Source organism: Phodopus roborovskii, unplaced genomic scaffold (assembly GCF_943737965.1).
Source record: "Phodopus roborovskii unplaced genomic scaffold, PHOROB, whole genome shotgun sequence".
NCBI classification, from domain to species: domain Eukaryota; kingdom Metazoa; phylum Chordata; class Mammalia; order Rodentia; family Cricetidae; genus Phodopus; species Phodopus roborovskii.
In genome coordinates, this window is record NW_026125865.1 from 112,419 (window position 1) to 137,845 (window position 25,427).

The 25,427-nt window shown below is 42.2% G+C and overlaps 1 pseudogene; it reads right to left on the bottom strand.

Moving 5' to 3' along the window:
* Positions 1-14,306: 14,306 nt before the first annotated feature.
* On the bottom strand, positions 14,307-14,676 carry LOC127217858 (prothymosin alpha-like; annotated as a pseudogene).
* Between the last annotated feature and the right edge of the window lie 10,751 nt (positions 14,677-25,427).

Consider the following 25,427-nt stretch of genomic DNA (forward strand, 5'->3'; position numbering starts at 1 on the left):
CAGATTGTCCACCTGTATAGGCTGTTTGCCAGTCTCTTTTCTCTGTGTCCTGCAGACTGTTTGCCAGACTCTTCCAGGAAGCAGAAACCCTGCAGCACTGCCCATCTTGTTTCAGCATTCACTTTCCTGTGGGTCCTGCAAGTCTACTTTATAAAGCATATAGTTAAACAATCTAGACAACAGCAGGATCTTGTCTAAATGGATAGTCTTGTCATATTGGAAGCAATTTCCATAACCCAGAGTTTCTTTGATGTTCATGTTCCCTTCTGATGTAGTTGGTGTTGCCAGGAGTAGTTGTGCCTCAGTTAAGAAAAACCCTAAACCATTTTAAATGCCATGTTTTGTAGGTCTTCGGAAGGTTTGAAGAATGTTTATCCATCTCAAATATATCTCTGTATATCTAGAAATCCTAACTAACTTAAGTTTTGACTATTATAGGTAACTATCTATAGTCTGTACTAAATTGTACATTACATTTTTAAATGGGCTCTATAAACACAATACTTAAACAAGAGGAGACATATACTTATCATAAAATTGACCTTAAATTTGTATCAACAAATGAAAATCCATCCCAAAACAAAGTATTCATTTCTATATAGTAATCCCCTTTTGACCTTTAAAAAGAGATTGGTTGTGATCATTAACCATTTATAACCAACCCCAATTAAATGAAAACAAACATTTATAGACAATATTTGGGAATTTGGGCATCATTCTTTCCAAACTGCTTCCTGCTGGTTGGGGATGCTATAATATCATGGGAATCCTAAGAAGACACAGAAATGCTGGCTGTAGTCTGCAAGGCTGCCTTGTCCCAGCTGTTTAGAAAGTTGGATCACCTGGGACACTGCTTCAGAGGATCTTTCTTGATCAAACCATGTTAATCTGGAAGGAATCCCCAGCTTTTTATTTTCTGTGGAAACAAAAATAGAAATTCTTTTCCCCAGTAACCTATCCTTAGACTTAAATTTTGAAGTCAAAGTATTTTTAAAATGTGTAAATTGGATTAATTCAGCAGCGTTGATAATCAAGTGTATTTTAGCAATTGTTCCTTCCTTAGCAATTGAGCAATTTAAAGACAACACAATAGCATATAGTATCCAGACTCTTTGTATATTTCCCATCTTTAGGTGGCTTTTTCTTTATCACACTATTTCTTTTACTTCTATTTTTTCATTTTATTTATTTAAATTTTTTTTGAGACAGGGTTTCTCTGTGTAACTTTGCCTGTCCTGGAATTTACTCTGTATACCAGGTTCAATTTGAAATCACAGAGATCTGCTTGCTTCTGCCTCCTGAATGCTGGGATTAAAGGCATGTGCCACTACTGCCCAGTCACATTTTTTCTTTTTTAACCAAATATGCTTTTTATTTTCTCTACCAAGCCTATGTATATTTTTAAATGCACTGTAAAAACCTTTTAGGTATTACTTCATCGGGATCTGTCTTTACTATGTATCTGTACCTTTTCCGTAGCCACAAATCTTATATCTGCTAAACAGTATTGCTAAAATTAAGGTGGCTGCTGTTTTAGCCGCTGACTTTCCAAAATGGCAGGGGCACGTTTACTGCCAGTATTCATAGCTGTGTTCATCGCCTGGGTCTGTGCTGCCATCAAGCAGCATGCTGCCAACTTGGAGATATGGTCATTGCCACTGCCAGCTTTCATACACACCAATCAGTTGTTGCTAGCAGGGCCTCTTAAAAGAGCACTGTTGGTATTTTTGTTTGTTTTTTTGTTTTTTGTTATTTTCTTCTTATGCTGAGTCAGGAAACCTCCCGTAAAGGAGCCACATGTACCAGTCTCTGTCTCTAGCAAAACAGAGCTCACCCGAGTAAAATGCTGCTACCAAGAATCCTTGTTTGTCTCTGTTCTTTTGTTTCTAAAATCCCCTTTAAAGCTTTTGTCAAGTTTTAAGTGGAAGTTCTTAGTAACCATTTTGTAGACGCCATTTTGTTATGTGCACTTTCCCACCAGCCTGGTCCCACAGCCGCATCAGCCCCAAATAATACACAGAGACACTGTATTAGATATAAAGATGTTGGCCAATAGCTAGAGCTTCCTATAGGCTAGCTCTGTCTTAGCTATTAACTCATTTCTATCAATCTAAGTGTATCTGCATGGTCTTGTCTTACCGGAGAGAGGGTCTGGACCTCTTACTCCTCTTGGTCCTATATTTTGACTTGTCTCTACTACGTTTCCCAAAATCCTCCTTGTCTCCTAGTCCTGATTATCTTGATTTCCTATAGGTCAGCATTGCTTTATTCATTAACCAATAAGAGAAACATATTTACAGAATGATATCTCTCATCACACCATCATCACTGGATCCTCACCAGAACTCCTCTGAAATAGGCTGTGGCTTCTGTAAGTCTTGGAGATCCTGCTGGTATGGTTCCACAGGACCAGTCCCTTCATGAGTTCCAGCTCATGGACCTAGATGAGGTAGATGATAGGATGGCCAACCCAATGCTGGGCTCTGGGCCTGAGTGATAGCTAAGCAGGTCAGTCTAGAGTGGAGTCAGCTCCCCTATATGCATGCCCTCAGGGTCAGTTCACCCTTGCCTGCAGTGAGGAGAGTCATCTTGCCTAAGAGTGTTTCAGTTTTCTTAAAAAATGTTTAATTTTTTGAGTATTCCATGCATGTACACAATGCCCTTTGATTGTATCTGCCCTCTACTTTCTCCTTCTAATCCCTCTCAGATTTCCCCACCATGTTCTCCTCCCAGCATCAAGTACCCCCTTTTAAACACTGTGTCCAATTAGTGATATCTGTATGTGTGTGAGTGAAGGTTCATCCAGTAGAACATGGTCACTTGTTCAGGGGTCACATCCCTGAAGAAAACCAAGTTTTACTCCACTAGCAAGAATCAATGGCCTACAGCTCCTCAGGTACAGAGAGGCTTCATAGCCCCAACCCACCATGCTGCCCTTTGAAGGCAATCACAGCCACTGCCAGGACATGAGCTCAATGTCCCTGTCACAAACAATAAACATTTCCCAGCAATCCACCATGTCTGTCCTCTGTCTCTTACAATCTTCCTGTCTTGTCTTCTCCATTGTTCACATTAGTGTGCGGGGTGTGATATAGGTTCCATTTAGGAGTGAGAACTCCACAGGTATGTGTTTTCTGCATCTGGCCAGCTCTGCATCTCTGTAATAAATACCATCTTCTGCAAAAGTAGGCATCTCTAGTGAGGATTAAGTCCTGCTCTATTCTTTGTGTAGGAAGACAATAATTTAAAAGGCAGTTTTATACTATATGCAATTGGCAGACTAATAGTCGTAGTTCTCTCCTAGGACTACATCTTCCTTAGACATGGGTGCTTGGCCTGGTTTATAGTAACAAACATGACTTTTATTCTGTGCAGTGGACCTTAGCTGTTATTGTCACTCCCATATTAATCATGTCACTCTTGCACTGATGTGTATCTATATGTAGTTTGTGCAATCAAGAACTGTATTCTCTTAAGATGTAAAATACTTTGAAGGTTGTTGTCATTGGAATTTTGTACTATTTGGATAAAATGAATCAATCCAAATTATTGGCCATTCTTATCAAGAGTCAGTGTAGCTGAAGTCACTTTGAAATCTGAGTATGTCACGGGGCTTCCCAAAGCTTTTGCATTGCTGCATCTCAACTTGACTCTATACTCTTCTACCACAGTGACCTATTTACTTTTCTGTTTCATCATGCTCTAACTGTTCTCAGCTCCTGTCTGTTCGTTTACTTCAGACAGTACTGTCTCCAAAGGTATAAGGACATGAGTTCAATTCCCTGGGAAATAAAGGTGTTCCCTTGAGAATTAGAGAACAAACCCCACATATTCACATCATTAGCTCAAGTGGTGATTTCAAACAGAAAAAGACACCATAGAAGTAAGCATCTTCTTTGAGTCTAGTATTTCTTTGCTTTGTTTGTGCTTCTTAATATAAAGAGAGTTTAGATACTCCAATGATTCTCATAGCAGAGAATAACGTTTATACATTTGTATGAGTTAATCCTGGGGAAGAGACAATATGTAGGACATGTAGGTGAAACTCTGGGGTAAAGGTAAAACCCAATGTATCTGGAACATGTACAAAGCAGTGTTTCTGATCCCTTTATGGGTACCTAAGGAAACTTGGATGGAGCATATTAGGGGAGGAATTGTGCTCTAACCACATGTTCTCTCTAAGGATGATGAGAATGGATGACAGTGATGCTACTCTCCACTCTAGAGTCTCTAGTACTGTGTCTACCTACATTTAGTGCCCTTCAAGTAAATGCCACAAGGCATTCTCAAGAACTAAAATAAGTTTCAGTTGTTTCTGAATTTTTCTGAAATATTTCAAAAAACAATTTCTGCCAATCATTTTTAATAGTGCCATTTGTTTGCTCAAGCAATTCAGAGTATTGAGGATTGTAAACACTTTGGAAATATTGTATAATAGGCCCAATCTTGCAAATAGATTTAAACTCTTGTCCAGTGAAATGAATTCTCTGATCACAATGCAATTCAACAGGAATGCCTCAGGTAAGAAATAATTCTAACAGTTTTTTTTTCTATAGTCAAGGCGGTAACTTTCCAGCAAGAAAAAGCTTCAAACTAACAGGTAAACACTCAAACTAGCACCAACACATATTTATATCCTTGTGTTGGAGGCGTTTGGACAAAGTGTAGTTGCCAGATTTCAAATGGCCCATTGGTAAAGGAAAATGTCCTTGTGTCTCACAAAGTAGCTTGCCAGGGCAGTATTTGGAGGCAAATGAGTCATCTTTAATATGATTTGTGAGTTACTGTTGGAGAGGGCTTCCACAATCATTGTTTACTCACAAATCATTTTTTTCTGGTGTCTAATGAGTAAAACTAGCTATGTATTCCATAAGGAGCAATTGGAAATGGAATATTATGAGCATCCAATTTGTACCCAACTGAAGATGACCCTGGGAGTTGAGATAGCAACATATTTGCTGCCAAGTGTCCTTTTATGGTGTGCTGTGAGAACGTGACAGCCAACCCTAACTTGATGATGCTGTGGTCATCACTTGCTTTATCCCAGTCAATTAGTGACTCTTGCACCAGATTGCTCAGACCTGTGTAATGATTTACACTAACTTCCCTGTGGTGGCTAAAGAAACTTAATATGGTACCAGGCATCCCTTAAGATCCATTGGCTTTTACTCTAGAGTGCCTGTGAGATCCTAATGACCTGAAGGTGAGATAAGAACAGGATAATGGTGTTCCCGATGTGAGGTATTTAGTCACTTGCTTTCTGCTTTGTAAACTGGTTTATGGCTGTGGGACTGAGATGAGTGGTCTTTATTATTATTATTATTATTATTATTATTATTATTACTACTACTACTACTATACAGTACAATGGCAAAGAGAAACAACTGAGGGCAGTAAAACTTTTTTTTGCTCAGCTGTGGATTCCATAGATAATTGTATTGTATGCCTTTGATACTCACCTTTATAAACCCTTCCTTCAGTGCCCTGTGCATGGCATGCTATTTGGCTCTAAGACTGCCACCCTTCTGCTAGCAGTAATCTAAATTTGAACTTAGTCTAAGTCTTTGATCTTTCCCAGTGGATTTGAATGCCACAGCAGTGGTACCATTTGTTGAGCCTGGTCAACAAAAGAAGTGGTCAGAGATAGAGTGGGAATAACAAATAGGACAGCCTCTTTTAGGACCTGCAACTCCATGAAGTGCAGCCCTCTTTGCTGTTTTATCAGTCAAATTATTACCTTTTGTTTCCTCAGTCTTTGCTTTAGAATGTACAAGATTTCAATGATGGCTAATTTGTTTGGGCAAATGGGTATGGTCCAGTAATTCTACGATTTGTTAACTATTTCAAATAGCATGGCCAGAGTAATTCACATTTTTTTTTTTTTACTCCACAGCATGTCATAGTTGTGTTTTATTTCAAATACATAGTGACTGTGTGTGTGTTAGCTGTTTTTCTTTCTGCTAAATGGCACACTCTGGTTAAGGCCCTGATTTTAGCTACCTGGTAAGATTTAATCCACGGCAAATTAGTGCTCTCAATTATGTCAAAAGTAGAAGGTTACTTAGAAGGTAACTGCATATTCTGTCCCAACATGTCATTTCTCATCCTGTAAGATCCATCAAAAAATAAATCCAATTCTCCATTTTTGATAAACATCTCCAAAAGATTTCTCCTAGAAGAAAGAAGCGCATCAATTATTTGAGTACAGTCATGTTTATCCTGTATTGGTAAAGGGAGTAAGGCAGCAGGGGTTTTGAGAGTTAAGCCACACCAGGGAAACAGGAGGTGAAAGCTCAGGGGCAGTGTAAGGAATTAGATGACTCACTGAGTAATGTTGGTTATGTGTGATGGGAATTTAGCAAAAGGTCTAAAGAATAGGGTACATAAATGGTGGTCAGAGATCCTAAAGTGACTTCCCAGGCTGTTTTTGTAGAGCAGCAGTGGCAAGGATGGCTCTCAGACAGAGAGGGTGCCCTTTCGACACTGGATCTAATTGCTGACTGAAGTACCCTAAGGGACAGTGTCTTCCCCCATGTTTCTGAGTCAGCAAGCCCAATGCTTTCTCCTCTTTTTGAGGAATGAAAACAAAGAAGGGAAATTTATAATTTGCCTGCCCTAGGACATGGATCTGGTTTTTAGGGTCTCAATTGCTTCCTCTTTCTGCAGGCCTAGATAGTAAGTTATTCAATTGGTCCTGTTAAAGTTTCATATATATTGGCTGGGCAATTAATAAGTAGCTGGGGATGAAGTTCCAACAATAAACAGTTAGTTCTAAAAATCCCTTAATTACCTTTTGCTTTGTTTTGAGGGTAGAAAACTCTATTTAGGAAGAACTTGGAAGAACTTAGAGATTTATGAACAGTCTGAAGGGAATCACTATATAACCTAAGTATTTAACTTCCTGCTGGCAAATTTGTATTTTGTCCTTTGACACTTGATGGTGCTCTTTAGTTAGCTGCTGTAATAAAAAGATGGGAAATTTGAGACAGGCGTCATATGAGTAGGTTATCCACATATTAGATTTAATCAGATTTATAAAAATGCACATCTTGAAAATCAGATTTAAGAATTTGAGAAAATATATGGGACTTTCAGTGTGTCCCTTTGGTACAATGCATGTATACTCCCTTTCTTCCCATGTGAAGGCAAATAAAACTTGCTATTTGATGCAACAGTAATAAAGCAAACCAAAACATTCTGTAAAGCTCTATTATTGAAAAAATAGACTGTATTTAGAGGAATGCTGTATAACAAGGTATGGAGATTAGACACCATTAGATGGTAGGGATGGCTTTCTTATTTACACACAAATCTCCATCCTTTCCCATTTGGTTTCTTTATAGGTAATTTTGGGGTGTTGCAAAGTTTGGTGTTTGCCATTTTCTTGCTATTCTTTTTATGATGAACTGTATTCCCACTAGGGCTTCTTGTCCCAAAGGATAATGTTTTACATTAGGCAAGGTTTTGTGTTTACCTACTGTTATCTGTGCTAGCTAGTTTTCTGTCAACTTGACCCAAGCTAGTCACCTGAGAGGAGAGAACCTTAATTAAGAAGATTCCTCAATAAGATCCAGCTGTAAGGCATTTCCTTAATTAGTGACTGATGTGGGTGGGCCCAGCCCACTGTGGATAGTTCCATCCTTGGGCAGATAGTCCTGAGTTCTATAAGAAAGCAGTCTGAGTACCGGGAGTGATCGTCGTGGCATAAGCCTTAGAGATTGCCAGCCTTTTTCTTAGAATAGCCCATTAAGTTAGATTGCTACCTTCAATCTCAATCTACCTTCTCTCCCTTCCCAACTTCCTGAGAAGTAGAATTTAGGGTTTACAGGAATGCAGTTAGGTTACTTGGTAACCCCTCCATATGCAGTTAGGGTATTTAGCAACTCCCAAGATCTCTTCCCCTGCTAACAACCTGCTTATCTCTACCTGCATTTCCTCTTAGCCGATATCCTGCTCACCTTCAGTGACATATAATTAAGAACACCAGGCTGTCCCATTACCAGGCAACAACCTGCAACACTCCCCCACATTCTCTGCCTTACCTAGCTTCCCTAATCACTATATAACATGCTTGACAAAAATAAAATTTTGCAGCTTGATCAGAAAGCCTATCTTGCTGGTTTCTCTTGTCTCTTGTCCTTCATTCCAGATCCTTGGGAATTCAGGCCTTTGTTGCTGCCCTGCTAGTCAGGGCATCTGAGCAAGATGTGGGAAGCAAGCCAGTAAGCAGCAACCTTCCATGGACTCTGCATGAGCTCCTGCCTCCAGGTTCCTGCCCAGTTTAAGGTCCTGTCCTGACTTCCTTCTATGATGAACAATGATATGGAAGGGTGAGCCAAATAAACCCTTTTCTTCTTAACTTTCTTTTTGGTTATGGTGTTTCACCACTGCAATAAAAACCCTAACTAAGATACATTGGTACCAGGAGCGATGTATTGCTATGACAGACCTGACCATGTGGTTTTTGGGAAGATTGTGAAAAGACTTTGGAACTTTGCACTAGAAAAGCCACTGGCTTTGAACAGTCCATTGAGTGGGCTGTTCTGTAAGAGCTTGGAAGATACAATGTGGAGGGCAATGCAGAAGATAGAAGCCTGGTTTGTGAAGTTTCAGAGGGAAGTTTAAAGACTCTACTGGGGCCATTTGTTATTTTGAATTAAGATTAGGTGGTTCTGGTTGGCTGAAGTTAAAGAATCAGCTGTGATTAACAAGAGACCAGAACTGCTGAAGTGAAATTTTTGCTCCACTGATTTACTTAATGCTGGTTGACTGGAGCTGAGATATTAGTGCTGATTAAGAAGAGAACAATATCACTGGGGATAAATATTCTGGGATGTGTTTCCTGAGAGCACAGAGAAGCTGTTCAGAGGCAGTCAAGGTTGCAACTCGTGCTGGCCGCCAGAGTCGGTAATGTGTTAGAGTCAACTGTGGTACTGGTTTCAAAGCATGAAGGGGTCATGGACAGCAGCTGAGACTTGTTATGGTGAGAGGCCAGGGGAGGCCATTGGTGAAGTTGCAGCCTTAATGGCAGTTTAAAGCCTAGGATTGGAGGGGTCAGGCAGCGAAGCTGAGGCTTGGCACCATGAAAAGAGCCTATGAGAGGTTAATGGTGAAAGTGCAGCCCAGCTGCTGCAGGAGATCCCAGCATTTTGGAGATGCCAGGAGCATGGGACAACCAAGAAGAGCAGCAGCTGTGGAGTGGAGCCAGTTGGAGCCTAGAAGACGAGCTGTGTTGCAGAGGAAGAAACTGTAGAGGTGACCCAAGCCCCCGGAAGATCATTACTTACACTTTTGGAACTTGGTTTTTGTGACTATGCCCTGGTTTTTTTCCCTTTTGAATACAGTGTTTATTTTTGTTGGTGTTGTTGTTTAATTTTATTTTTCATGAGTTCACAGCTGAGAGATTTTGGATTTTAAAAGATCTTTGATTTTAAAAGAGATTAGCTATTTTAAAGCAACTGAACTATTAATGTGTTTGAATTTGTCATTTTCTGTGGTAATTTTAAAGGTTTTGTATTTTTAACGTGAGATCTTGGAGATAAATGAGAAATGAAAGGTTGTGGCTTAACAGTGATGTTTTTTGGGGGGTCAAGTTGACAAGGGAGTTTTATGTCAACACGGCAGAGCTAAAGTCATCTGAGAGGAGGGAACCTCAACTAAGAAAATGCCTCCATAAGATCAGGATGTAGGCAGGCCTATAAGCATTTTCTTATTAGAGATTGATGGGGGAGGGCCCAGGCCATTGTGGCTGGTGCCATCCCAGGACTGGTGGTCCTGGGTTCTATAAGAAAACAGGCCGAGCAAGTCAGGGGAAACAAGCCAGTAAGCAGCACCCGTCCATGGCCTCTGCATCAGCTCCTGCCTTCAGAGTCCTGCCCTGTTTGAATTCCTGTCCTGAGTTCCTTTGATGATCAGTGATATGGAAATTTCAGTCAAATAAACAGTTTCCTACCAACTTGCTTTTGGGTTTTGATATCTGACCACAGTAATAGAAACCCCAACTAAGACAGCCTATTAGCAATAATTAATAAATTCATTAAATTATAATTTGAGTTAAGTCTTTTTCTGGTGGATTTTGGAGGTCCCATCAAGATCCCTGGGAGACTCCTGACTTAGGGCTAGGTAAAGATAGGAATAGATCCTGAGACTTAGAATCTTGGAGAGCCAGAGACCAGGATAGGTCCCAGAGTACTTGTGATCTCTGAGAAGTGGAGATCACAGATTAATGGTTACTATTCAGATAGGCCCCCAATTAGGAACAAGTCCAAAACAGACTTGATAGACCCTAGGAGGGACCTCAGAGTGTAACCACCAGAAATTTGCAAGTTGTAAAAAAAAACCAAAGTCAGAACTGCTGGCCAAATACATATCTGAGATTGGTAAATGATTCTGTTCTGTTTTGGAGTCTGGACATTTGGAGAGCATAGGAAAGATCAGATGCAATCAGAGTCCTGGTCTCTGAAACAAAAAGGAGGCACCCTTCTGTCCTTGTTTTTGGTGTATGAGTAAAAAGTGGCCGCCGTATGTCTGTGTTTTCTGGTCTCCAGTGACTGCACAAATGTTCCCTCTTTTTATGTTGTTTGCTTGTGTCTGGTGGATTTTGTTTTCTGGTTGCTCATAAGTTTCTTTGCATACACGGTAGCCAGACAAAGTGAGCATACCTGCAGTGAGTGCCTTACTATCTGGCGCCATCTCTCAAACTCTCTTCTGTAGCATACCCTATTTGTAGCCATGATTAACTTGACTCTGCTCATTTCCCCCTAGGAGCTGTATGCTCTGTCTTTGTCCCTCTCCTTGGCTAATTGGGACCTGCTGCTCAAGTCCCACAGGTATATCAGAGACTTCTCTACGATTCCCTGCTTGCAATGTCCCCCTTGTTCTGTTTCTGAAGAAAGCATTTCCCCCTGCTTGTTCTATCTTTCAGAGAAGCAGCTGGATTATTTCTCTGACCACGGAGCCCTGGCTGCTGCCCCCCTACCCTACCTCTCCATGCCACCAAGCTGGGGTGATGCTAGGACTGGGCCCTGCCTGACATCACTGGATTCAGTTTTGCAGGTATTTATGTGGCTTTGGGGTATGGAAGACATTAAAGTATTGTTTTATGCTGTTCTGCTTTATTCAAAGGGCTCCAGAGTAGGCCATTTGCCTCTACTTCTAACCCAAGCATGCTTGCTTAAAAGTATCCAGCCACCTGATAGTGAAAGGAAAAAGCAAAACAAAGCAATAAAAGACACTGCGTGCTTTAAAACAGCTAAAAAAAAAAAAAAAGTAGACTGTTCCCAATTGGGATTACTGCTACTCATCTCATATTCTCTCTCTCTCTCTCTCTCTCTCTCTCTCTCTCTTTCTCTCTCTCTTTTTTTTTCCTTGGCTTAACTATCTCAAGATTTGTAAGTCTATAATATAAACTTTCTGTACTTTAATGTTTGTAAGCCTATTGGATATGGCTTAAAAATATGTAAAAAGCTAAAACAATCTCATACCAATATTTTCTGAGTTTCTGTAGTTGTCAGTATTTTTTTTATAGGTTTCTGTTTAATGGCCTCTAGGTTACAAATACATATATTATTCTACAACTTAATGTCTTTACAAAACATTAAAAATTATTAGGTTTTCAAGTTGTCTGACTCCTTCTGCAGATACTAAAACTAGTTATAAAATAAAATCTTGCCCTCTGTCTGAAGTCTATCAGTAATAATGCCAGAGATGCTTGCTTCAAATGATCAGAATTGGGCTTGATAAAAGTCAGTACTCCTTCAAGAAGGAGGAGATAGGCAAGGTCATTGGACCTTCACCTGAGTATCCAGTCATTCCTCCCAGCTGCTTGTATGCTGGTAGGCCCTAATTGTATATAGTATCAAGTTTTTCTGGAGAAACTATTGTATACAAGCTAAAAGCTAAAAATTAGGAGGAGGTTCATCTATGTAACAATGGAAAAGCTACTATTTATACTGGGTAAGGCTCCAGAGATTATTTAACACCCCCCCTTAGTAAAATTTATTACAACAAATGGTAAATTTATTTGTTGCTGTTAGGTCACATGTTACTTAAAAATTTTAATAACAAAATTCATATAAAAGTTAGAATGGCTAAATGTAATTATATATATCTAGCTCTTTAACTTCTTCCCCCTTTCTTGGTTCTTGTTATTTAAAAAAAATGTTACACATTTAAAGTCACAAATATTCAGTGCCCTTGCTGAAATATATAAAATTTCTTTCAGGAACTGTAAGATCATGTGGGGGTGGAGGTGGGTGTGTATATAAAATTTCAAGCAAAAATTGCCTACTTGAGATTTACCAATTCTGAAGGTTATAAAAGTCTACTTAGGTTTGTTTGGGATATTTGATCACACTGTGAACCATGAGTTTTCATTTGCGTTAATTACACAAAATTAACCTTGGTTTAGGAGGCTGAGTAAGCAACTAGTTGACAGAAAGTAATCATGGAGCATCAGAGGGAATCTTGAAGAGATAGAGAGATGAAGGGAGGGATTTGGAGTGGTGAAGGTTTATCTGGTTTGCTGAAGCAGAAGTACAGGCCTTTTGGAGACATCACCGAGGTGAGGTTAGCTAGTTGGGACCCAGCCTCTCTGAACTTGCAGGTTTTTACCCCAGCCTTTGAATCTTGAGTCTTTTTTTATAAATAGAATGATAGAGATTTAGTTAAAGCTGCCTTTAGTAGCAGCGACAGAACAGGAGCCTGTGGGAACAGAATTCCCACCAGGCTATTGCCTGAGTGGTCAGGCCACTCCCAAAGAAGCAGGCTAGTAACTGGAGAGTCATAATTGCTGGATGAAATAGCAGCAGATTAAGGCACAACCACTGTGCTTAAGTTTAAGCAACATAGGTTAACAGAAACTGACTTACAGATATGTCTTTGCTGTGTTCAACAGTTCAACATCAGACTTTTTAAAAATTAGATTAAAAAACATATGTTTGATTTAAAAGATATGTTTGATAAATGAAATATGTAAGTTCCTATATGTTCAGGCCAGCAGAAATTGAAACTGACTTACAGATATCTCTAGCCTCTTTAACGTCAATAACTTGTTAAAATTTAGCTATTTGGATAAACTGAGTCAAAAAAAAAACAAAAACAAAAACAAAACCCAAAACCACTATTCTGTAATGGTGTACTATAAAAAGATTAAAGAATTAAAAAAAGGTTCACAGACCCTCTGTAAATGTATTAATTTTTACTGCTTGATTGTTTTCAATTAAATTTTCAATCTAAATTTTAAAGGCTAAAATTTAGCAGTGATAAAAGTGTAAAATCCTAATCTCATAAAAACTGCTAACTTACAAACTGTTAAAGATAATTAGACAAGCAAGTTAATGGTCAATGTTATGATATATAGCAAGAGATGGCCCTTGGCAGGTGGGTCAGGCCCATGGAGCCCCATAGCAGGTAAGGGACAAATATACCATGCACACAGAGCTTACATGATAAGTTTTGATAAGTTGTATTGGGGGAGGGGAAGGGTTGGGAAAAGGGAAAAGAGAGTGGGAGTAGGAGGAGCTTCTCTCTGTCTCTTTTTCTCTCTCAATACAGGGTTTCTCGGTGTAGCTTTTGGAGCCTGTCCTGGAACTAGTTCTGTAGACCAGGCTGGCCATGAACTCACAGAGATACATCTGCCTCTGCCTCCCAAGTGCTGGGATTAAACTCAGCAAAATAAAATTCTGGTTTATTGGTGGACATTGTTTCACACATACATGAAACAGGCCAAATAAATAAATAAATAAATAAAACAGCAACTTCATAGACAAAAAAGGGAAGGAAAAAAAGAGAAGCCTTTTATCTTTGGCCTTTTTAACCATCTCATACAAATCAACTACTTATAGTACAGCTAGGTACATACACACAAAAAAGTTACTGGAATGCTTGGAATAAGATTGTTTTTTGTTGTTGTTTTTGTTTTTTTAACAATTTTTTTTCTCCTTTTGAGATTATAATGGACATGGTCACACCACAAGTAAAGTCAGTAAGTAGGACGGACAGAGATGGCTCTGAAGGCTGGTTTGGTCACCCGTTATCATTAAAAATGGCTGACCCCTAACTATATGTACAAAAATATAAAATGTAGATAAAAATACAAACAAATTTTCCTTTTAAAGTATTTTTAAGAAAAAAGCAGGGCCTTGGAAGTTTTGGTTTTCTTTCCTCCCCTGTTGCAAATTCATGTTGTGTTTTTGGTGGGGTGGTGGAGAGCACATGTCATCTGTGGATGGCACTGCCCACTGTGCGCAGGCAGGGCCTGCTCCTCTACTCGAAGGTGACCATGTTTTAATTCTGAGACAGGGAGTGGATGGTCAATAGGTCACGGTGGCCTTAAGTTTAGCTTTTCCTTTCTGCTGTCTAGTCATCCTCATCAGTTTTCTGCTTCTTGGTATCAAGGTCATCATCCTCATCTTCTTCAGCTACCCGCTTGCCCGAAGGGGCCTCAGCTTCCTCATTTTCATCTCTATCCTCTTCCTCACCATCACCTTCTTCCTACTCCTCCCCACCTTTTCCTTCTTTTTCATCTACCTCATTGTCAGCCTCTTGCTCCCCATTTTCCTCATTAGCATTCTCATTGGCAGGTGCATCTCTTCCATTCTCTCCGTCCTCCACAACTTCCTTCTCCTTCAAGTCCTTGGTGATCTCGGAGCTGGTATCCAGGGCCACATCTGACATGGTGGGGCATGCCAGTGATCCGCTACGGCCAGGGAGGACAGAAATGGGAGTTCCAGGGCTCTGGCGAGAAAGCTGCCTGAGTCTGCCTAGGAGGAGGAGGAGGCGGTTGGAGGAGACAGGAAGAGGAGGAGGTGGGGGGGGTAAGAGACAGGAGGAGGCAGGAGGAGGAGACAGGAAGAGGAGGAGGAGGCGGGAGGAGGCAGGAGGAGGAGGCGGGAGGAGGCAGGAGGAGGAGGCAGGAGGAGGAGACAGAGGCGGGAAGAAGAGACAGGAGGAGGCAGGAGGAGGAGACAGAGGCGGGAGGAGGAGACAGAGGCGGGAAGAAGAGACAGGAGGAGGCAGGAGGAGGAGACAGAGGTGGGAGGAGGAGACAGAGGCGGGAGGAGGAGGCGGGAGGAGGGGACAGGAAGAGGAGGAGGTGGGAGGAGGAGGAGACAGAGGCAGGAAGAAGAGACGGGAGGGGGAGACAGGAAGAGGAGGAGGTGGGAGGAAGAGACAGGAGGAGGCGGGAGGAGGAAGAGGCAGGAGGAGGAGACAGAGGCAGGAGGAGGAGGCGGGAGGAGGCAGAGGAGACGGGAGGAGGCAGCAGAGGAGGAGGCAGCAGAGGAGGAGGCAGCAGAGGAGGAGGCAGTAGAGGAGGAGGCAGCAGAGGAGAAGGAGGCAGCAGGTGGCAGGCAGCAAAGGTGGCTGCAGCAAGCACAGAGCAGGGCCAGGGAACAATGCAAAGATGGCTTTACAGAGCAGCCAGTGGGGAGCTTGTTTCTTAAAGGGACCTTTTACACCTGCATATAAAGTCAGGGTACTGCTTGCTCCCCCCCCCCACACACACACAAGAGGTTGGGCCAAGGTGTGCCTGGGTGTTAATAAATGATCAAATTCTTTAATGTGTTCATAGCTACACTTATAGATTCAATAAGTTCAAATGTAATTCATTTACAGGGACTCACTGTATATTTTTTTTCAATGCTAAGCATCAAACAAGTACTAAACACAAAGTTTATTTAAAATCAGGTATAATGTCCTTCTGAAAGACCCCAAGAGTTCAGAGCCTGTCAGGGAGAGGCCCTTGCCCCAAGAGATGAGACCAGACCACTGGATGCAAACGCAAGAGGCTGTTTATTGCTCACACAGGTACCTGTGGGCACTTCAGTCTTTCGGGGGGACTGGGCGTGCCGAGGTTAAAACTCAGGCAGTTTATATAGGGTTGGGGTGGCAAGAAGCAGGCTTACAGAAGCAGAAGCATGGTTACAGGGATTTCATTGGTCCATTCAATTAAGGCAATTGGGGTCAACCAAGGACAGAGTTGTTTATTCAGGTTGGGCACAAAGAATTCAGTTATAAGTATCTCAGCACTCTGGTGGTCTGGATAGAATGCTCCCAGGACCTTCTGTTCCCAGATATCGTCCTGCTGACCTTGCTTTGGTCCAAGCTGCAGACCACAGATATCTTGTAGGCATCAGAGGAGAGGAACATCTGGTTCCCTCCTGTACTTTCCCATTGATAGACCCCCCATGAGACCCCAAGAGTTGGGAGCCTGTCAGGGGGAAGGCCCTTGCCCCCAAAAGACCAGACCAGACCACTGGATGCAAGTGCAAGAGGTTATTTATTGCTCACACAGGTACCTGCGGACGCTTCAGTCTTTCGGGGGACTGAGTGTGCTGAGGTTAAAACTCAGGCAGTTTATATAGGGTTGGGGTGGCAAGAAGCAGGCTTACAGAAGCAGAAGCATGGTTACAGGGATTTCATTGTTTCATCTAAATGTAGCAGTTGTAGTTAACCAAGGACAGTTGGTTATTCGGGTTGGGCACAAAGAATACAAAGAATTCAGTTATGACTATCTCAGCATCCCGGATACCGTCCTGCTGACCTTGTTTTAGTCCAAGCTGTAGACCACAGATATCTGGTTGGCGTAGGATGAGAGCAGCACCTGGTTCCCTCCTGTACTTTTCTCATAACTTGACCTTGGCAATTAATGAGAGCAGCTCAAACAGGCAATAAGCACAGTGTGGGTCTTTCATTCCCCCCCCCCTTTTTCTATAAAATGAATAAAACCCTTTATTCATGGTTTCTCAGTTTTCATTTGTTTTAATTGCTGGTACTGCTGGGTCAAAACTAGGGCCTGAACAAATGACAAGTGTCTGTGTGTGTGTGTGTGTGTGTGTGTGTGTTTTCTTACGAACAGTACCAGTCTATTTAAAATGCACCTAGGCAGTAATCCCATCTATTTTCAGGGCTGTGCGAGTTGTCAGGAGCACAGTGTAGGGCCCTTCCAGCAGGGCTCTAAGTTCTTAGTCTGATGTCTCCGAACCCAGACAGAATCGCCAATCTAGAAAGAGTGGGGCTGACAAATGGTTCTTTGTTCCTCCCGGTATGCGGCCTCCAGAAGTTTCCAGACCTCTTCTTGGACTATCTGTAAGGCTCATAGATGCACCTGTATGGAAGGGGTGTTTGCAAAATCAGAAATGTCAGCATCAAAGAATGATACAGCTGGCGGTGGACTGCCATATAGGATTTCAAAGGGAGTTAGGCCATGAGGGCCTGGAGTGTTTCTGATCCGATAGAGGGCCAGAAGTAGGAGTTGTACCCAGTCCTTAGAGCCAGTTTCAAGCATTAATTTGGATAAAGCCTCCTTAATGGTTTTATTTATTTTTTTAATACCTGTCCTGAACTCTGGGGTCTGTAAGCACAATGTAATTTCCAATTTATCCCCAGCAACCTGGCCACCAGCTGACTTACCTGGGAGACGAAGGCAGGCCCATTGTCTGATCCTATTATCTGTGACATCCCATATCTGGGAAAGATTTCTTCCAAGAGTTTTTTGGTAACCATTTTTGCAGTCTCATGTTTGGTAGGGAAAGTTTTCATCCCTTCTGAAAAAGGTATCTGTGAAAACTAGTAAATATTTATAACCATACATTCCAGGTTTGACTTCAGTAAAGTCTATTTTTCAATGGACATCAGGCCTATGGCCACAAAGCCGGATCCCAGAATTCAGTTTGGTTTTTCCTTGGTTGATCTGGGCACAGGCCAGACAGTTAGCAGTTACTTGTTCCAGTAATAAATTCCGATTGGGAAGGTAAGTTCCAATTTCTTGTCTATCTAGCAAAGTTTTCATCTTTTTGGCGCTCAGATGAGTCAGTTTATAGAGGTGGTCTATTAACATTTTTGCCATTTTTATAGGCAGTATAGTCTTTCCTTGGTAGACCCAGCATTGCCGATTGGGGTCATAATCTGCACCTAGTTTCTGAACAATGTCCAAATCCGTTTCATCATAGTCCCAATCTGGAGTCTTAGCTGTTTCCTTTTCAGTCAATATGCTTATAGTCAATAGTTGGGGGCCTAAGGCTGCTTGTTTGGCTGCTTCATCAGCCAGGCGATTTCCTTTTGCCTCCAGGCTTTCCCCCTTTTGATGTCCAGGGCAATGCATTATGCTCAATTTCTTAGGAAGGAACAGGGCCTTCATTAATACCAAGATTTCATTTTTATTTTTGATTTCTTTGCCTTCTGATGTTAAAAGGCCCCTTCTCCGATAAATTTCTCCATGGACATGGGAAGTGGCAAAGGCATACCGGGTATCAGTGTACACATTAAGCTTCTTACCTGCTGCCATCTGGAGAGCCTGAGTCAGAGCAATGAGTTCAGCTCGCTGAGCAGAGGTACCTCAGGGGAGTGCAGTGGCCCATATGACCTCTGAGGCATTCTTCACTGCAGCCCCTGCCCATCTCTCACCATTTAGCAAATAGCTGCTGCCGTCTGTGAACCAAGAGTAGTCCGCATCCTTCAAGGGCTGATCGGTCAGATCAGGCCACATTCCATGCATCTCTGCAAGGATCTGTTGACAGTCATGGGAGGCTGGTTTGTAGTGAGATAGTCCTTCTGCGGCACTGACCACGCCCATTGGGGCGGAACCATGGGCAGAGTGACCTGTGGAAGGAGGTTGGAGGGAGAGCGAGGAAAAGCTCTCTTGCTGGCATGACTTGGACAGGAGAGGATCGGGTGGAATTTCCTGGTGTTCATCTGTCTAGGTTGTAAGTTATTTCTCCCTGAATAAACATCTCTTCGGCCTATTAGTTTATCCTGATCCTTATTTAACCGCATTACTGGTCCCTCCGGCAGCAGTAACAAGGTGGCTGGATCCAGGGTTATTATTAGGGGTGGCTGTTGTATGGCCAGCCGCATGCCCCCTGTTTCTGCCCAGGCCAGAGGGTATTGTTTTAACCATAAGTCCATTTTTCCTGCTGTTCAGGAGGCTTTTTAAAAGTCTATATTTATTTTCCAATTGTAAAGTCAATATTTGAAGTGGAGCCCCTTGTAGGCTGGAGACTTTAGCTCCTGATCCTTCAAAATGGATCTGGGCTTTTAATTTAGTCAGTAGATCTCGACCCAGGAATGGATATGGACAGTCCGGTACATGCAAAAAGGAATGTGAGACTTTACCTGATGCAAGATGAACTTTTCTCTCTGTGGTCCATCGGTATTGTTTCCCTCCGGTGGCTCCTTGTACCCAAGCTGTTTTGGTATTCAGTGGCCCATTTGTTTTGGTGAGAAATGAATGTTGGGCTCCAGTGTCCACCAGGAAGGTGACTGGCTGCCCCCCGCCCCCGACTTTTAAGGTTAGCCTGGGCTGGAGAAGGGGGCTTCTGGCCCCGACCGCCCTAGTCTTCATCTAGGGCTAGAAGCTGAGTTGGTCTTTGGGGTCCGTCCCTTGCCTCTAATTTTTAGGTCTCTTAGGGCAATCTTTGACCCAATGGCCTTTTTCTTTGCAGTAGGCACATTGGTCTCCATCTACCCTGGGCCTCCTTTCTTTTTTCTTCCTTTCCTGCCTTTCTGCACTATGATTATTCTGAGCTACAGTGGCCAGGATTTTGCTTAATTCTCTCCAGTTCCTACCATTTTTTTTTAAAAACTTGTCCTCTCTTTTCTCCTGCAACTTTTTAAGTCTTTCTTTTTTCTTTTTTTCTTTTTTTTTTTTCAGGTGTTTTTCTCTTATCTTTTCTGCTTCCTTTACAAGATCTGTCGGATAACCCAGGGACCAGAGGAAACTCCGACTGCATTTTTGGAGAGACTAAAGGAAGCCTTCCATATGTATACACCCTTTGGTACTGATAGTAAGGAGCAAAGGGGCAATGATCATTTGGCAGTCGGCTCTAGATATTAGGACTAAGTTGCAGAGACTAGATAATTTACAAGATTATAGCCTGCAGGATCTTGTAAAGGAAGATTTTACTACCTTAGGTATTTTAAATCTTCAGAAAATTTTCTGCCCCAAAGTCAACTTGTCAGCAGCGATAGCTTTTAGACAGCCAGGCTCTCCCCTGGCTACAGGATCAAGCTTCTTTGGCAGATAAGCAACTGGTCAGTTCCATAGCCCTAGGGATTTGGTCAAGACTCCCCAGGCATGTTCACATAAAGGGTAAAAACCCCCTTACACTTGGTCAAAACCCCCTTCTGCTTGTCCACATAAAGGGTAAAAGGTTAGTTACATCAAAAGGCTTAGAGCGGGTACTTTTAACTGGGCCTTCTTAATGGCATCAAATGTCTCCTGATGCTCTGGGGTCCAGGAGAATTTTTTCCTGGACCTGCAAAACCCAGATGTCCCCAGAAATTCTCTTACTTGCCTGGCCATCGTTGGGGAATTTTAAACCCTTGGGACAGTCGGGTCCAGATGAGCTGCCCAGTTCTGTACGTGTCAGGGTCCTTTCATTCAAAGGCAAAAAGCAGTTGGCTGGTGGGATGTAACCTCGAATGAGTGGGGTACCCAGCCCACACCAAGGTCCACTGTTCTTCGGGTAGTCCATAAATTACCTTGGGCTCGGGGAGGGGGTCCAAACCCCGTCTCCCTTTAATTTTATCCTTTCTTAGGGCTAGGACCTTCGAGACCTTGTCTTCTTGGGACAGTCATTTGTCAAGTGTCCTTTTTCTTTACAATATGCACACTGGTCCTCCTTGTCAAGTGGTGGTGTCCTGTTGCCCAGGTTCCCTAGCCTGTTTTAAATTTCCTAACTTTTTCTCTCTCTCTCTATTTTTTTCCTTTAACCACTGCGGCCAAGATATTTTAGTCAAAATTTTTTTTCCTGTCTTCTGTCATGCTTTTTCTCTGCTCTCTGTCTCTCTACTGTCTTTCTTTTCTCTCCTCTTCTCTGTCCCTTCTATACACTTTCTCTGTCTCTTAACCCTTCCCATCTCTGGAGTTTCTTCCTAATATCTGTGGCCCAATTTCCCCATGAAGACCAGAGCCACCGAAGCTCTCTGGGCTTCTGAAGTAGGGTCAAAAAGTGCTCTCTTTACCTTGGCCAAATTGGTGGGCCATCTCACAGCACCTCGGAGACCTGCCACCAGAGCCTGGTGATAGATTTTTAAGCTCTCCCTACTGCGGCAAGTCAAAAGGAATCCCAAGTCAATCTCATTTTTTTCAGCTTGCGCTGGCCGCCCATCAGCTCCAGGGATATTTTTCTAGCCTCGAGCAGAAACTGTTAATAATCATCTCTAATAGCATAGAGAGAACATAAGGAACTCCAAAAAGGGGGTGGTTAGTTTTTCCAATTACAAAGATCTGGGGAGAAGGGTCAGCCCTGGAGGCTGATGTTGGGAGCCAAACATGTGCGGTGGCAGGGTCATAAGTCATAACCCTGTCCCTACATTCCAGCATGGCTCTGCCCAGGCAGCATGTGCGGCCCATGGCTGTTCAGCCATTCTGCTGAAGCTCAGCCCCAGCGGCTCTGGCTGCCCTGCCACATTCCTGAGAGCGGGGGACGAGTGTGCTCATAGCTGGGTCTCCCGCCCTGCTCTCCTACGGATCTAAAGTCAAACTTAGGTGGGGTAGTTAGTTGTTCACCCATGGGGAGAGTAGAAATGGACACAAACAGTAGGAACAGAGGGACACAAAAACACAGAACAATCCGACAAAGAGGACAAATCCACGCTGTAGACAAACAGCGCCCAAACCAAAGTTACAAAGTGGGAGGGAAGCAAGTCCAGAGGCCAGCCTGCCCCTGGAGAAGAGAAACTTTGTCTCCTTTCCTCCTCCAAACAACCCCGGACTTTCGACCAGGGCAGGACCAAGGGTCTCAGGACACGTCTGTCTCCCCCTGTGGTCCTATACAAGTCCTGTGCAGGCCAGGCACAGATTCAAGTACTCGAGTCAAAAACATGTAACATCAGACACATCAGACATACATCAAACATAGGTTGCGAGCTCTTTCTTACCTCCAACTGGCAATAGAATTGAGTCTGGGGGGGTCGACCAAATCCCCAAAATGTAAGACCCTCAGAATGAGGAGTCTTCCAGGTTCGGTCGATACCCCAAGAACTCAATGTCCAGTCCAGTTGCTGCAAAACGCAAGAGGCTTTAATGAACAGGAAACGTTTGCGCAAACGGGCTCCTCCAGCACGCAGGCTAGAGAGAAGCCCCCTCCCCTGGGCCCAGGTGTTTTTAAAGGCAACCCCACTAGCTTAGGGAGGGGGTGGGAACATCTGTCCATTGAGTACGTGACCCTTGGAGGCTGGATGGTCTGCTATTAGGGTCAGCAGACCTTAGGGCCTCAGGTGTGTTAATTAATCTTGTCTGGGCAAACCAGAGTTACAGCTATCTCTTTGTTTCCTAAGGACCCTATTTACCAACTGTTGACTCACAGGAAAGGAGGGGCAGAAAGGAGGGGCAGTGTGAATTCTTGTCATCTCAGGGCCTGGTGAGAGGAAGCTAGCAAATTCCAAGGAACAGATACTGGTTTCGAGGTTAGTCCATCATTAACATTACTTTTTAGGTCTTTCAACCTCCCGGTGGGTGTCAGTGTCGGTCTCCAGGGGGAAGGGTCTCCAATCTCGGTGGGACCTCCAATGAAAGACCCACCATGAGACCCCAAGAGTTGGGAGCCTGTCAGGGGGAAGGCCCTTGCCCCCAAAAGACCAGACCAGACCACTGGATGCAAGTGCAAGAGGTTATTTATTGTTTACACAGGTACCTGTGGACGCTTCAGTCTTTCGGGGGACTGAGTGTGCTGAGGTTAAAACTCAGGCAGTTTATATAGGGTTGGGGTGGCAAGAAGCAGGCTTACAGAAGCAGAAGCATGGTTACAGGGATTTCATTGTTTCATCTAAATGTAGCAGTTGTAGTTAACCAAGGACAGTTGGTTATTTAGGTTGGGCACAAAGAATACAAAGAATTCAGTTATGACTATCTCAGCATCCCGGATACCGTCCTGCTGACCTTGCTTTAGTCCAAGCTGTAGACCACAGATATCTGGTTGGCGTAGGATGAGAGCAGCACCTGGTTCCCTCCTGTACTTTTCTCATAACTTGACCTTGGCATTAATGAGAGCAGCTCAAACAGGCAATAAGCATAGTGGGGGTCTTTAACCATAACTTGACCTTGGCAAGTTGGCAAGAGCAGCTCAAACAGGCAACATGCATAGTGGGGGTCTTTCACTTCAAACTACTCAAAGATCTCCTGAATGTGGTATTTAAAATGAAAAAAAAAAAAATCTTCCCATGATAGACAAAAATACCATCTTCTAGAAGTTGATCCTAGATGTAAGGTCTCCTCCAAGAAGATGACTCCACCTAGATTGTGGTAATGTTAACCACAGCCCCATGGTTTGCCCACCTCTAGTATCCAACCCAAAATGTGGACAAGCAGGATTCAGAAATGATTACTGTTCTTTGGCTCTCCAAGGTAGGCCTGTCTCTCAAGTTCTTCAATTAGAAAGTCTCTCAGATTTCTGAGTCTGGCAGCCAGTGGCCAATGTTGCCCTGTGTGGCAGTCAAAAAGTTAATGCTGGCCTGTGTGAGTACTGAAGACTGGCTAAACATCCAGGTAGCAGATAAGTCTTTGTCATTTTTTGTTTGTTTGCTTGTTTGTTTGTTTGATACTGAGGCCTTTTGGGTTTTACTTATCCTTCTCAGATGTCTGATGTTGATGGCTAAATGTAGCTTAACCAGTTTAATAACAGAAAAGCAATCCAGCTCCTTTCCCAATAGCTGAAGCTGTCTGGTCAGTTCATTTCTTATATAAATAAAATAAGGCTTTGCTTTTTCTAGAGCAACTAGGTCTCCTACTGAAAAAGGCAAACCTAGACAGTTTACTCTGCTGGCAGGATTCATACTGAAAGGGGTATAAAGGTTTCAATGTAACTTTTTACTATTCCATCACTTAAAGAATCTTACTTATCCATGACTGCTATAATCAACCAACTATATCATAGTAAATAACTGGATAAAAGATTTATGCAAGCTATAAAAATCTACAATGATTTAAAATGTACAAAAATAAGACTTAAAATGATACATGAAGTTAAGATTTCAAAATTCAGTTTTCACTTGTTAATCAGTGGAGTTCTATTAATCTAGCCTTGGTAAAGTACTGGCTACTATTATAATATTCAAAGACTCCAATTTTTCAATTTCCTTTGTTTATCCTCTAAGTGCAGACTTAAAGGTACTTCTCATCATATTAAAAACACCTTTGTCCAATCTGTATGTGTATACAACCCTCAAGACAGGAAAAAATGTTCACATTTAAACCTGGAATCATTTTTGTAGGTCCCAAAACTTTTGCTGATTCAAAGGCATGACTCTATTCAAACTGTTTATAAAAACTTGCAAACTGCCTTTTCTACAATGAGGATTTCAATACAGATAAAAACAAAACAAAACAAAAAAAAATGGGGAGTTGTCACTTGGATCCATCTGACACAGAACAAACTGACTCCAGAGAAGTATTCCTGTCAATCGAGAGCTTAAGATTCGCCACTGAAACAGCTCCTTTATTCTTGTATACAGGGAGATAGAGAAGCTCCTCCCAGCCAGGGTAGTAAAAGCTGATTCTCACTCAGTTACATACTCCACCCAAATGAAATAATTGTGATACCCACTTTAAAAACCCTTCCTTAGTCTCTTCTTCATGTCACACATTTGATTTGACTTTAAATTTATTGGCCTGCTAGCCATAATTAATATTTATTTAATTATAATTTGAATAAAGTCAATAGTCTTTTTACAGTGGTTTCAAATTCCTTAACAGTGTTTCTAAAAAGTCAAGTCCTAACAGATGGATTGGGGCACAATCACTACAAAAGTATGACACCCTATGGTTTCTCCCAGTTGAAATTTGTGGTTAGTCTTAAACTCCCACCACTTGAATTTTATTTTTACTTAGAGGAAAAGTTTTTAAACAAGGGTGGGACTTACAGCAGAATAGAGTAGTTTCAGTATCTACCAGGGCTTTACTTTTCTCTTGGTTAATAATTATGTCTGTTTTTCCTATGGTAACATTAAGAAGCAAAGGAAAACTCTGTGGATTCTTCAAATCTCCCTTATGTTTTCAAGGACTCTCTCTCTCTCTGTCTCTCTCTGTGTCTCTCTGTCTCTGTTTCTCTCTTCCTGGTCTGCTCTTTAATTTGAAAGAGCACCTAGTTAAGTTTCTTGCAGCACTTTTTGAAATATCCAGGCTTTTAACAATAGTACAAATTACTTTGTTTTTTTTCACAATTCAAGGGATTGATAGATTTTTTGTTGTTGTTGCTTGTTTGTTGAGTGCAAACCCAACTGTTGAAATTATAAGTTCATACTACCCAAATTTTTTTCCTGATAGTTCTTAAAAGTTGATCTTGTAGGGTAACAAGGGCATATCTGGGAAGTGAGACCCATACTGTATTATTCCATTTGACCAAAGTGACCAAATCTTTGAGTCATTTCATAATGCATATTTTAATAAGTTACCACATCTTTGATTCCTGGACTTACCTTATATTGTT